Source organism: Catharus ustulatus, chromosome 4, assembly GCF_009819885.2.
Source record: "Catharus ustulatus isolate bCatUst1 chromosome 4, bCatUst1.pri.v2, whole genome shotgun sequence".
In the NCBI taxonomy this organism is placed as follows: Eukaryota; Metazoa; Chordata; class Aves; order Passeriformes; family Turdidae; genus Catharus; species Catharus ustulatus.
Genome location: NC_046224.1, coordinates 29399775 through 29413385, shown reverse-complemented (window position 1 = coordinate 29413385; position 13611 = coordinate 29399775). Strand labels below are relative to the sequence as shown.

The following is a 13611-nucleotide window of genomic DNA, read 5'->3' as shown; positions in this document are numbered from 1 at the left end:
TTCTCCCCCTCCCTCTCTTCCCCCCCACCCCCGACCCCCCCGGATTTTTAGTTTTAAATCATCCATCTCTCCGGTTGAGCTCTTGCTGTAGGAGCACCAACCCGACGAGCATCATTTTTGTCGGTGCGTAGGGGAAAGCTATAGGCGAAGCCACAGGAACCCCCTTTGCCTGACAGGAGCTTTACAAAGGAAGGTCAGTCACCAGGTACCCATTACGCAGGCAAAGGAAGCTGAGACTCATGCAAAGCCTCTGGCAAAGGTGGGAACAAAACCTCGGGCTGTGATCCTGCATTAACAGCCGTCTGGATCTGCCTGCCTGGAGCTCCTTACAGATGAGCAGTCTGGGACTGGACCGGTGAAGACATAACTCCCTTTGTGCCTGCTGTTACTGCTGATCTCCCAAAACGCTGCCTCTCGCTGCTGCTGGTGCCACCCAGACCTCTCCCACCGCAGCACTTGGTCGCAGCAGGGCTCAACACCCGGCTACTCCCACTGATGTCTCGAGGACGAGGCAAGAGGTAACTTTAACTTGGGGATTTCAGTGTGAGTCAAGCGCTCCAGCCAGCCTGGCCCTTGTCTCTGGGTGCTGCGGGTGCCTACCCTGGCAGATAAAAGCAGGCCAGGGAACAACGCATGCTGACCAGCCGATGTACGAGTAGGATGGCCATGGCTGTGCTGCGGAGGATGTGATCCCCAGGCTCCTGTGGGCCATCTTGTTTGCAAGGTATCTTCAGTGTTTTGCATGATTTTTCTCCATCCCGTGAAAAATGCCTGAAACTACAGGAGAGCTGTCTCACTCTCTATTAGCATTCTGTTTGCAACATGAAGCTGAGAATACATTTTAAATGTGTTGGGGAGTGCCACGAAGAGCTGGTGGAGGTGATTAAGGGCTCAGAAGTGGGCTGGGATGGCACTGGAGGAGTATGTACAGCAGAGGGAGCAAAACCTGCTCCCATCTCATCCCTACTTCATTTTGAGATCAACCGTCACTAAGTCTTGGAAAGAAAAGGACCTGCCTCCACCTGGACCACTGGGTAAGTCCAGACCAGAAGTGGAGGGCAAGCGTGCAGATGACAGCAGGCACAGTATTTGAACTTGTTTCTTGTCCCTCTTTTATTTAGCTATGGCGACCCTCAGGGTTCAGCACTAGGCGTGAGTTGAAAGCCTCATATTTTATGAAAAACATGTTTCTGGTCATGTAATCCTGCACTGCTCTCTTCTTTATGATGGAGAACCTTATCTGCTTTCCAAGGCTTCTGATCCCAGCCTGCCTCCCTGCAGGGGGAAGACACAAGAGGAGATGTGGAGAAGTGTTGGAGAAGAGCAGAGAACAAAGCTAGAGGAGCGAGCTGCTACAGGAACCAGCTTTACTTCTTGGCATCGCATTCTGCTGCAGCATGGCTCCAGGTCAGTCACATCACCCTCGCTCTCCTCAGCTGCAGAATGGGGGCACATGTACCAGTCTCTGCAGTATGAGACTGCACCGATAGGTTCTTCTCCCTTTCTTTCACCCTGGGCTATCCCATAGCCTGTGGAGGGAGGGGTCATCAGAGATGTCTACAGAACTAAAAATGTGTGGTCTGGGCATGGAAGTGGTGCCCCTGGCTCAGCGACTGGAGGGTGGAGCATGAATCGGGACACAGGAACATCCAAAGCTGTGCATGACATACTTAGACAAATGCTAAACCTGTCGGCTTCAGAGCACAGGTTATGTTTTATGTGTCTGCTTGTCCTAGGGAAAAGATACTGAACTTGATGGACTACTTGGCTGGTCCAGGACAACAGTTCTCAAATGTCTCTCAGGTTCAATATCATCAGGGACATTAGAGACCCTCATCCACTTACAATTTGTCCCAAGATAGGAAAATTAATGGGCATGTTTTCACCAACAAGGACTATTCTGATCTTACACGTTTTTAAATGTTGTTGCCAAATGAGGCCACATTTGGTAAATAAAATCCAGCCTCAACAGGTCCTGACCTCGGCTCCAGACTGGCTGTGAAAACATGTGCACAGACAATGCTGGTGTTTTGTGGGCATGTAGAGGGAGGAATTTGCCCAACTGGGCACACAAGCTCACACAAGGGCCTCCTCTTGAATGTCTGTTTCGGAGAGGACTTAGGGCACATGACTGGAACTAAGGGAGTACAATCCCTTGCTCTACTTCCTCACTGCAGTGAACAGATGGGGAGGCACTCTGGAGATGGCTCAGCTCTGAGCCTACAACCTTCTTTCCATTCTCCCCAAAACTGACAATCCATGCATGACTGCTACACCCTTTGTTATCTAGGTCCCTGAGCCAAGGCCAGAGCTGTGGTCTGAACATACCTGTGGTATGAAGATACCTGTCAGGAGCCAGTGCAGCTGCAACAGCCCTGGGGCAAGGCCGTTTTGCTGGAGAGATCATGGTCCTCTCTCTTCTTGCCTGAGACTGCAGGGAATGTCACTGAAATTTTGAATCCTGAGAGACTTTCCCACCTCAACTTCTCTTTGTCCCCTTCACTTTGTGGGAGGATGGCAAACCAGCACTGGAGAAGCACCTTTTAATGCCTCATCTGCAGATTTTTTTCATTTCTCCATTTGCATATTTGGGTCTCCCATAAACACAGCCCGTGTCTGGGTGCAGGTACATGGCATGCTCAGCTATGTCATTGGAGTATCATGTGCCACCAAGGCAGCAGCAAGCCCAGCTATGTCCAACGTGGCTGCTGGGTGGTAGCAGGCACTAAGCCAGGGAAAGGAGGGCTGGCCTTGCAGCACTGGGCTGGCCCTCAAAGGAGCTCCATTTCTGCTCCACATACGCAAATCTTGGTGGTCTTGGCATGCAACTCCTCCAAAAAGCTCTACGGTGTTTCACTGGTGTATCTCAGGGGTCTGCTGGTAGCAACCTGAGCCTGCACTTAATTGCAGTGGGAGCAGCAGAAGTTACTGTTTCTTGCTGGAATTGGCGAGAATTTGGCTTCTTTTTCTTTTCCCTTAGAAATTATTACAAATTTTGAAAGTCAATTTTTAGAACAAAGGCAGATGAGTTTTAAAACATAGGTTTTGGTCATCATTCCCATTTTAGGGGAGTTGTGTAAGTGGACACAAGATGTCCTTTGGTCTCTCAGAGCCAGAAATGTTATGGTGGTATCACCTCCTCTTCTTTGGTGCCTCTGCCAAACCCTGGCTGTGCCAAGAGCATGCCAGGGCATTGCCAAGGGTACCTGCTGCTGAGATGCAATTTATTCCTCTTTCCCCCAAAGCTGGGGGGTCTGTGGATCACAGCTCTCTTGGTTCAGTGTCCATCCACTGCATTTATTTCTTTGGAGAGACTGAGCCTAAAACTGTACTAATAAAATACCGTAAGGTACATTACAAACACCACCACCACCACCACCAACAACATAACAAAAAACCCCAAAAACAAACAAAAAACAACAAAAAACCCCAAAAAACCCCCCAAAACAAAAAACAAAACCAAAAAACAAAAAACCCCAGAAAGCAGAAGAGAAAGGCTGTAAGCACACAGGGTGAGCATGTCCCCTTCAGTGACAATCTTCCATACGTGTTTGCCTTCATGGTGGAGCTGGAATGCAGCAAGTGTTAACAAGGATGAGGCCCCAAATCTTTCACATTAAGCAAAGCAAAATATTTTTTTAAAACACCAGGGGGAGGTTTCCAGTGAAATACACACAGTTGTTTTCTTTTTAAATGTAAATCAGTGAGGGAATGGACAGTTTAATTAAAAGCAAAATTATTTGGTAAGTGCTGAGGGAATCTACATTATTTGCTGGGTACACTCACATATTTTTACTGGTGAGTCAATTGCAATTTTTAATTTCTTTCCACCTGGTAAGACTAGCTCAGAGAGTAGCCACTGTGATGTGGAATATTTGGGGAAGTATTTTTCCATGGATTGCAGGAACATCTGTTCTGTGTGCAAGTTGTGTATGCCCAGGCAGCCTGCTATGGTATGTCCATTACAGCTCTGCTAATCACAGGATATTATGAGTTGGAAGGGACCCACAAGGATCATCATTTCTATGCTTTCTATAGGCTGCCTCTTGGCATCACCTGGAGAAAATCCTGTCCCTTGTGACAGGGATTTTGGATTGCTGCTAGTGACTGAGGCCTTCAGTGTCACCTCTCCCTCCACATACAAGCCCTTTTGCAGGTAGGTGTTTTGTGGATACCCCCCTGCTCCTTCCCTCAAGCCCATACATCCCTCTTCCACATGGCAAATGATGGACTTCCAAGCACATCAGAAAACAGCCAGTGTACTGGGCTGCGACTATGACTGCTTATTTTGTAAGATTCTGAGGGAAGACCCTTATCTTTGAACACATATGGAAAATATGCTGCATACTTGAGTGGGGTTGGAGGACTGATGGCTCTGTCACAGCTGAAGTTCAAAATAAGACCACAAAAACCTACAGCACAATTATCCCATGCACCAGCAAGTGAGGCTTCATAAGAACTCAGATATTTTTACCCAGTCTGAACATCAGTGGCTTCCTCAATGCAGCTCATGTGATGTAAATGCTCCTTTTGGGGGATAACAAATGGATCTACAGCACAGGCATACAGAGGGATGGGACTTAATTCCCACTATGAAACCAGATGATGCTGATATAGCCTCAGTGGCTTCAACAGATGTACCCTGATAGAGACAGGAGAAACAGGACAGATGTAAAACGCTTTAGGTACTGTGGGTGGAGGAAAGGTGTGATGCAGGCGCGCAGCCTGATCAGTGCCCTGGGGAAGGCAGAGATCTGGGTCACCTCACCCAAGCCTAACACCACATCTGATCACATTCCTGAGCTTGCTTCCCCATCAGGAGTATTGCTGAAATAAATGCCCTAAAAATGGTGTGGCCTCTCCATTTGAAGGGTTAAACACAATTTCCCATTGTGGAGCTTTTGCAGTTGGCTCAGGTATTGTTGCAGGATCTTGGATCCCTTTCTTCTTATGATTAATAAAAGAAACTTTGAAATACATTTTAAAGAAAAGTGCTTATCAGATAATGAAATTCTAGCTGTGGTTGTCTTTCAAACAACCAGGGCCATGATTTAATTGGAAGTAATTATAGTCTTTTCTGAAGTATAATTTTTAGGGTATTTTTTCCCCTGACATTTGCTGTGTGGAAATTAAAAATAAAACCATGTCAGAATCATGAGATTTCAATCTGTCTTCAAACAATAATATGGGCTAGTGTCAGAGGTTTGTCCTTGGCTGGAAGGGAGAAAAATTTGCTAAAAAAAATCCTTCTGGTGAAAATCGCCAGTAGCACCTACTGGTGCATTTGCTGTGCTGAGAAATTCCTGAGAGACTCCTGCTTCCCAGAGCTCACTGGAAACCTTTCTACCTCTGCTGCAGTGGGAAAGGGCACATCAGTACCTAGCTCCTGAGAGCATCACATTTGTGATGCAGGCTTTCTAATTATTCCACTGGTAAAGCTCCATTAAAAGGTACACTTAGAGCAAGGAAAAAAATCCCATTCTACACAACAAAAAATTAAATGTAGCCCTCGTATGCTGTTAAATACAAAGTTATTTCCATACTTCTTTTTCCCCCAATATATTTTTTTCAAATTTTTAAGCAGGAAATGTTTCAAATTATCTCTTTCTAAATTTTACCCTGTTTTCACTTTGCAATTCCTCATTCTCCTTTGGTGAAACCATCAGTGTATCCCCTAAACTTTGACTCTCTATTGACGCTCTATTGTCTTACTGAAAGTGCCATTTCCAGGGGAGGTACAGTCTCTGCCACCATCAGCTCAACCTTTTTAGTGGCCAGTGGCTTCAGCAGGGCCCCGTGGGCAGAGCCTGAGCTCCTACCAGCCTGTGTGGCTCTACTGGTGCTGGTGATGCTGTGATGCCCCTGGACACATATGCAGCTCTAAATACAACCACTCAGTGGACAGTTTGTCTCAGCCTCCTAAATAATTTTCTCCAGGCTTCAAATTGTTTCTATAAGGATGTGGATACACTCATGAGGAATCATCTTGCACTCCGAATTCTCTGCTTCTGGATCTGAAATTTTGTATCTAATGCCCATTTTCAATCCATTTCTGAACACCAGTTCGGTTAAAGGGAAAGGAAGGTACTATTTCAGATTAAAAGGGCAACATGCATGAAAAGAAAAAGTTACTTACAAATCTGTAAAAGTGCTGTAGAGGATTGTATGAGGGATGCCCAGTTCTGCAAATTGTGTTGACTTTTTGATGAAGCATTAGGTGAGGTTCTCTATCATTACAGACTCTATGGAGTTATTAGCAGGATGATTTACAAGCCAAATTCCTACTGGGCAATGCCTGCCTGGCCCACTCGTGTACCCCACCCTCACTGCTCAGCTTTATTTATTCCATTTCACTCTTCACCTTAAAAATCTCATTGTGTGGCCTTTCCAGTGAAGAGCAGCTATGTTTGATCTCAGACATGCCTTCAGCAACAAGGGAAGGGTTTTCCCTCTACTCTTCAACCTCTGAAACAACCTTTTCAAACAGAGGCATTTTATTATATGGGAAAAAATACTATACAGACTGAGGTAAAATTTTGGTCAGGCCTTATAAAACAAATGCAGTGACTTTAAAGTAATAAAACTTCTGTGGCACTTTGCCAGAGCTGATCTTCTATGCTATACTTCAGGGATAAGTACGGATGTGCTGACAGAAACCTCGTGGCTTCCAACCTGTGGGCTGTGTAGAGCCTCAAGGGATTTTCTGGAAAGCAACTGCTTTTCTGAAGTTAAACATTTTTATCCCCCTTCCCAAAATGGCCATCAGACCAGCAGTGTTTCAAAGACAAGCACACGTGTTTACTTCCACGTCTTGTGCTGTCAACAGAAAATACTTGAAATTGCAGGCGAAGCTTCCAAGAAAGCAGAGATGGATATTTTCTTTGCTTTACATTTCCGAGTACCTTCCAGCAGTCCTTCTCCTGTCTTTGCACCACTCCCTTGCTCAGCTGGGAACCTGGAGATCTGAACCCATGACTTGACCACGGATCTTTCTGGGGACTCTGTGTGTTTAGGAGTACATTTGGTACACGCACTGCCAGCCACAACACAGCCCTGAGCTTGGTGGGAGTCTTCTGGCCAGGGGTGGAAAACTTTTCTAGTATTTACACATATTTAGCTATGCATTGGATATTATCCCTTTTCCAGCCCAGACCTCTATGACAGCCAAACCTGGCCATGATGTCCATCACTGTTAGTGATGTACCAATAGCTAAGCTATTGGTGAAAGGTTGACACAAAAGCATCGTGCCTTCCTGATTAGTCACAACCTGTGACTATCACAGCTTTAAAAATTGTGATCATGAGGTCTCATCTTGCGACCCTGCTGCCCACCCTCTTCCATACAGAAAGAGAGGATTAAATATTTACTACTTCTCAAAATAACACCCAGCCACATTCACCCTTACTGCTGCAGAGTAGTTCATCTAATTGAAATAAGAACATAAGTAAATTGTTTGTCAAGGCAGTTTATTAGGAAGAGATTGCTGTGTCAGGAGCTCCCTCACTGAGAGAGATGCTGTGTTGTCTCTCTTAATATTTAATGTCATTTTAATAATATTTCCCAGTTAGGGGTGCAGGCTGATGCTATAGACTAAAGCCTGCCAAAGTGGGGAGGAATAAAAGCTTGAGGTCAGCTTCATTCCATTGACTTTTCCACCTGGAGGTTGTGCAAAAGGCAAGGCTGCACTTTTTCCCAGGGACTCAGCCACTCCCTGGTACTTCTCTCAGCAGCTTTATCTCAGATTTGTGGATTTTGCCTTTCACTCACTCAGAATGACACTTTAAAAGGTGAGGACCACATCCTGAGGAGGTAGAGATGAGAAATCCACCTTTTTTTTCCTTTGACAAACCCATTTCTCTTTGCAATGCTGTTCCACTTGGGCTCATTAATCAGACAGTACCATAAACTGCTGAATTTCTCCCAAGCTCGTGGTCACATCTGCAGCTACAGCACTCTTGACTCTCGGTGGCAAGTCTTGTTTTGGAAACCTCTGTGTTAAAGTCGGAAGTCTTTTAGCCCAAGGGGTGGGGATCTGCAGCTTAAGTATCATAGGCCCCTGCTCGACGTTGCTTCAGTGTTGCCCTCCTGCTCTCACAGACCCTCCTTGACTGCAAAGCTGCTGCACTGGTGGTGCCTCTGTCCCCATGCCATCCCTCCAGGGGTCTCCTGGCAGCAATGCCCAGCTCAGGCTCTTCCTTGTTGTGAAGGACTCCTGACTGAAGGACCGTGGAGCCAGAGCCTTTTGAAGCTGCTGGATAATAACCTGTATTCTTTTCCCAAACATCACTGGGCAGTTCAATAATTATATGATCTTTGTAATCAGCCAAACCAGCATAGCCGTCTACCTGACGTACATGTAGCACTTGTGAGTAATTTTACATAAAGGTCAGGTACTTTTCTACTTAGTGCACAGGCCTTATGCACAAACAGCTATAGAAGGAGGGCCCAATTATAAATAAACTGTCCTTAGTTGTCACTTTGCTGTCTCTGACTTCCCACGCATTCAAATGGTGAGACTGATTCATTTAATCTTACTCTAAAGCAGCAAGCCACAGAGTCAGTTTCCTGACAGTTGCTTTAAAAAGTGTATCTGAGCTCTCTTAAATTGTCTTCCCTTGTATTATATTTAGACATTGTGATTAGAGTATCTGTCATGATATGTTTTTACTTTAAGGCAGAAGCTCAAGACGCTTTCTGAAAGTACAGAGAGCTGATCCTGGGAGCCGAAGGGGCACGAGCGCTGGGGTTCAGCATTTGGGAGCAGAGATCTTCAGCACCACTTGTGCTGCTGGCTCCACTGCACAGCCAGCCTCATGAAAACCTGAATTTTCAAATACGTGCAACATTACTTACCATAATGAGACTACTGGGAAGGGTGGAGGCAGTGGAATACTTAGTGGCTGTTTCCAAGGGTTTTAGAAACATCAGCTGAGCAATTCTTACAATCTTCCCTTCTTCTCTCCTTTCCTCTTCTCCCCCCCTAAATCTTGTCAAAGGCCTATATGCAAAATCTGGACACTCCTGTCATATGAACATGGCTTTTATATGTTTGTGTCATTGCAAAGCAGATTATAATGACTACACTTCATGCATTTTACCCTAATTAAGTCAGTGGAGGTTTCAGCGCAGATACAAACTCGACATGCAGCTCTGCCCTTGACAATTGCCTACCAAAGAGAATACCTGAAAGCTCTTGTTTTGCTAAATTTGCTGTTTAATATTTTGTAATGCTCGGGTAAATGCAGTCAGTGAATGTAGAGTCTTCTAAGTTTCTATAGTATTGTGGAGGAGGTTATTAGAATTTCACTGAAGGAAGTTTCCTTGTTCCATGACTTGCTTTGCCAGAGCACTTGTCAGATACTGAACTGCGGGTTCCAGTCCTGCTGACCACTGTCTGTGATGAGGAGACCCCCAGAATCCAGCAGACTCTCAGACATTGCTCTGATGGCTGAAACTCTCCAGCAGCCTGGCACATGTAATCATGATCTGGCAGACAAGACAAAGTCCCATGGACTCTAAGGTACAAGGCGGGGATGGGAAGGGCTCTGTGTAGAGGGGGAATGGTAGAGAGCAGATGCCATGCCCCTGTTGTGTTTTGTTAACCTGAAGTAAATAGAGCTATGGAATTTAGCACACTGAATTGAAAGGTGAGTTTCTCCCATGTGCTGTGACTGGGATGCCTGTCTTTCTCTAGCTAGATCCACATTCAAGTGTTTGTCCAAATATGATTGGATTACCATTCTTTTAAGATTGGTCATGTTACTTTTCCTCAGATAAAACTCTTGTGCTAGAATTTTTCCACCATCCCTGTGTCTCTAGAGAGAATCTTGGAGACTTGAAGGTGACTTTTCTGAAAAATGGTCTCAATATAATTCCAAAAATACTTTATAATTTGGAGCCTGCTCCTCAACCTCCAGCAGAGATCAAAGAGATCCCAGAAAAAATATTAAGCACCATGCATTCCTAGGAGCTGAGCCTTTGGCTGTAATGAATCAATCAACTACCCTTTTATCAGCCAGATATAGACGGACTTCGGGCATTTCGGAGCCAAAGGCTACTAGTACAAGACTGCTGGTTTAGGCTTTGTTTTCATTTAAAAGTTTGAATCCAAAGGAAGATCTTTGTTTTCAAACACTGTTTTTTACATCTTCCTGTTATTTTCACCTTCAAGCTTGCTTCAAGCCAGTTGGGTATGAAAAGCTTCTTCTTGCTTCCTAGTGGCAAGCTCATGTGTTGATGGTATGTATGGGGTGCTAATTACTATCTGTCATGGGTATTTATGGGGTTCCACTCACTACAGTGCCCTGGTGCCAGGTACAATATTGAGATAAGCAGACAGGTTATTGAACATGGACTCTGCTCTTCCCACCCTAGTGCTTGGCCCCTTCGACTTGGAGACTTTGTCCTCTTACTCATGCTCACATGCAGAGAACCTCAGAAAAAGTGAGGCTTGTGCTTTGCTGTGGAACAACCCCGGCCAGTGAGCCCAGCCAGGCTGTACCTGTACCCATGGCTCCATCTCAGATCTCCTGCTTCCATCCCTCATGGTGGCATGTGACCCAAGGCAGTGGTGCTGTGACCGCTGGCACTGTGAGCAGAGCCCACAAAGCCTGCACACCAGCTGCTGCTGAACTCTTTTCCGTAGATTGTTTTCCAAAATCCAGCAAACTGTGTCAACTGGGAGAGCTGAAATCAATTGAAGTGCTGCTTCCCAGCCTGTGCAGGGTCACAGAAGGTGTCCCAGTCAGACAGCATGGAAAGCTTTGATCTCTTTGGAGAAAGACACTGCCATGAAACAGAGGACTGCTGGAGCCTGGCTGGCATTAATGGGAAGAATTTCTTCTGGCTACTGGTGCTAAAGAGACAGTTTGCTTCTCAGACAAACTCAACCCTTTGACCAACTTGACCAAAGCTGTGGCCAGAGACTCAGTCTCAGCCTGATTCTGAGAAAAACACATTCCTGGAACTTCATTTCTACCACTACAGAAAAATTAATATGAACCCACAAGGAAGTGGAGATGAGATGAAAAAAATGCACTCTCAGTAGCAGCTAGTTCTTAAGTGGGACAGGCATAGATTTATTTACTGTGGATATAGAAGGGGACATATTTGGTTTCTATTATTACTTGATTGTGAGAGGATAAAGGGAGATTTTCTCACAACCTCAAGAAAGAAGTGTTCAAAACTAGTTTTTAAAATTTGAAAATTAAAACAAAAAATTAGAAAGAAAAATTGTGATGAAGGATCTGTGTAAAATTTTTTCCCCTTCTTTTTTATCAGCTCTGATGGTTCTAGTTGATGTCCAAGGAGAAAGCTTGATGATTTAAAGATGAAGAAGACAGGAATCACGTCCTTGGTAAGCCCTGCCTATGGGACAGCAACCTCGGGACATGCTGAAAATGTTTAAATAAGGAATGTTCCATGAACCAACACTAATCTCCTGCTTACCCTTACAGCTATTTTCTTACCCTCAAATTTTCAGGAATGAAATGCTGTAAGGATCAGTAATTACACTGAGACTTTTCCTTTGTGTATCACTGCTCAGTCAAGAATTTCAGCCCATTACACAAATAACAGTGACGTGCTTGTCAGGGGCCCTTTGAAGCACGAAGTGCCACTGCTGCCAGCTTGTTTTCCTCAGCGGAAGAGCAGCAGCAGAGGGAGATGAAGGGATGGAGGCTGCAATGCTTGGGATGCCCCCACAAGGTTCTTCTGCCCCTCCTGCTTTGCCCCCATGGGGGTTTCTGGTCTCACAACCCACTTGAGGCCAGGCTCTTTTGGGATGATAGAGCATTTCCAGATGCTTTAGTGCAGCTGGCAAACAGGGAATGGGCACCCAGCACCCAGTACTCGGCACCCAGGGCCAAGCAAGGCAGTGATCCTGCCCCTTGATTGCTGAGAGCTGCTCCGTGACGCCAGAAGGTTCACAGAGAGCAAGCAGGGCTGGAGTCAGGTTACACTGACTCCCAAGGACCAGGCAGCGGCTTCCCAGGGAAAACACATGCCCATGTAAATAAAGAGGGAAATAATTATAAATGAGTAATTAACAGAGCCGAAGTAAAAATGGGAATCTGAAAGACTGAAAGAAAAGAGAAGCGTGTGAGATTTTTGTAGATGCAGAGGCTTGCATTTTACATCTAAAGAAATAGAGGAAGAAATTAAAATGCATATTTAGAAAAAACTAATCCAATGGGAAATGTGAAAAGAACCACTTTTATGAGGGAGCCTCTGAAGAGACAAAGCTATAAATGTGCAATTCCAAATATCAACCATTTCTTCTTCAACAGTAAAAAATCCCAAATAATGCATTCTGTAGAGAGTTAAGGCAAACTTTTGGAAAAGCACCTGGGAACAATGCTGGGAATTGCCTACCCTATGGTTTTTGCTTCTACCACTGGGTAGTACAAGTGAAGTGTTTTTTACTCCAAGAAACATTGCATTCCTTTCTTCTCACCACTACCTTGCTTGTAGCTGGGTGTATTCATAGGAAGCTGCTCAAAGACCTGAGATGCACTGCCATTCAGTCTCCCAGCATCTCCACTCAGCAGTCAGTGGAAGGATAAAGACCCCTATCCAGGGAAATACCCTATTCCATGGAATCATAGAATGCTTTGTGTTGGAAGGCACCCTAAAATGTCATCTGCTTCAACTCACCTTCCACAGATAGGGACATTTTCATCTAGATCAGGTTGCTCAGAGACCTATCCAACCTAACTGAATATTTCCAGGAATGGGGCCTCTATCAATTCTCTGGGCAACCTGTGCCACTGTTTCACCACTTTAATTGTAAAAGATTTCTTCTGCTAATGAAGTCTGAATCTACACTCTCATAATTTTAAACCCTTGCTTTTTGTCCTGTTGCCATTGTCCCTACTAAATTCAGTCTCCATCATTCTCATAAGCCCCCTTCAGGTACTGGAAGGCCACTATAAGGTCTTCCAGGAGCCCTCTCCTATCCAGTTGAACAACCTCAACTCTCTCAGCCTTTCTTCATGGAAGAGATGCTCCAGCCCTCTAATCATCTTCAGATTAAGAAGAAAATGGCTTATCAGGGAGGTAGGATTTCACTTAAAACTCCAGACTGAAAACTTAGTCTTTAACTTTCTCTGAAAGACAATACAGGAAACAAATCTAAATTTGCTCTCTTTGCTCAACCACCACAAGGTACTTTGTGTACCTTGCTGTCATGTTTCTGGCTGAGAGAAAATTCAGCGGGCAATTTATCACCAAAATAAAGTCACTGCTATCAAAATCATTCTGGATCCAAAAGAGCAAAATAAATTTGATTGTACTTGTAGAAATGTATTTTGGGCAATGATAAAAACCCAGGCCAGCTGCTGCTCACTTAGCTCTTGTGTAGGCAACACTTGCATGGATTGCAATTGGGGATGGCTCAAAGAGGGCTGGATGGGGTAATTGCACTGAGCTGGTGATGAAGGGACTAGTGCTTAGAGACCAGAAGACATTCCTCAGCCTGGAATAATTCAGAATCCCCAGAGACAGGGCAGCCAGGTGCTTGGTTCCTTTTTTTCCCAGCCTGGTTAGGAGATAACTGGAGTGAGACTACAGGGAAAACATTCAGGCAATGTGATCTGGGAAAAAAAAAAAAA

General features: G+C 45.0%; 1 protein-coding gene and 1 long non-coding RNA gene across 2 annotated transcripts in view; both read left to right on the top strand.

Annotated features, from left to right (window-relative positions):
* The first annotated feature begins 61 nt into the window (after window positions 1–61).
* Window positions 62–3337, top strand: LOC116995284. The gene is made up of 3 exons (XR_004417698.1): window positions 62–518; window positions 1282–1407; window positions 2291–3337. It is a non-coding gene; the product is annotated as an uncharacterized LOC116995284 (long non-coding RNA).
* Window positions 3338–9492: 6155 nt separating this feature from the next.
* Window positions 9493–13611, top strand: part of TBXAS1 (thromboxane A synthase 1) — a 253833-nt gene continuing 249714 nt past the window's right edge. The window contains exons 1-2 of the mRNA XM_033057856.1: window positions 9493–9521; window positions 11282–11357. The gene's annotated coding sequence lies outside the window, so the exon portion shown is untranslated. The remainder of the gene's footprint in view (window positions 9522–11281; window positions 11358–13611) is intronic.